Consider the following 956-nt stretch of genomic DNA (forward strand, 5'->3'; position numbering starts at 1 on the left):
TTGGGGGCAGGAGGAGAAGGGGACGACAGAGGATGAGATGGCTGGATGGCATCACTGACTTGATGGACGTGAGTCTGAGTGAACTCCGGGAGTTGGTGATGGACAGGGAAGCCTGGTGTGCTGCGATTCATGGGGTCGCAAAGAGTTGGACACGACTGAGCGACTGAACTGAACTGAACACTGTACTGGTGTTTTTCTTTCTGGCTTATTTCACTCTGTATAATAGGCTCCAGTTTCATCCACCTCATTAGAACTGATTCTAATGTATTCTTTTTAATGGCTGAGTAATACTCCATTGTGTATATGTACCATGGCTTTCTTTAATTTTTTTTTATTTTTAAATTTTACAATATTGTATTGGTTTTGCCAAATATTGAAATGAATCTGCCACAGGTATACATGTGTTCCCCATCCTGAACCCTCCTCCCTGCTCCATCCCCATACCATCCCTTTGGATCATCCCAGTGCACCAGCCCCAAGCATCCATAATCGTTCATCGAACCTGGACTGGTAACTCATTCTATATATGATATTATATATGTTTCAATGTTATTCTCCCAAATCTTCCCAACCTCTCCCTCTCTCATAGAGTCCATAAGACTGTTCTATACATCAGTGACTCTTTTGTTGTCTCGTACACCGGGTTATTGTTACCATCTTTCTAAATTCCATATATATGCGTTAGTATACTGTATTGGTGTTTTTCTTTCTGACTTACTTCACTCTGTATAATAGGCTCCAGTTTCATCCACCTCATTAGAACTGATTCAAATGTATTCTTTTTAATGGCTGAGTAATACTCCATTGTCTATATGTACCACTGCTTTCTTATCCATTCATCTGCTGATGGACATCTAGGTTGCTTCCATGTCCTGGCTATTATAAACAGTGCTGCGATGAACATTGGGGTACACGTGTCTCTTTCCCTTCTGGTTTCCTCAGTGTGTATGCCCTGT

Source organism: Bison bison, unplaced genomic scaffold (genome assembly GCF_000754665.1).
Source record: "Bison bison bison isolate TAMUID 2011002044 unplaced genomic scaffold, Bison_UMD1.0 scf7180017857219, whole genome shotgun sequence".
Taxonomy (NCBI): domain Eukaryota; kingdom Metazoa; phylum Chordata; class Mammalia; order Artiodactyla; family Bovidae; genus Bison; species Bison bison.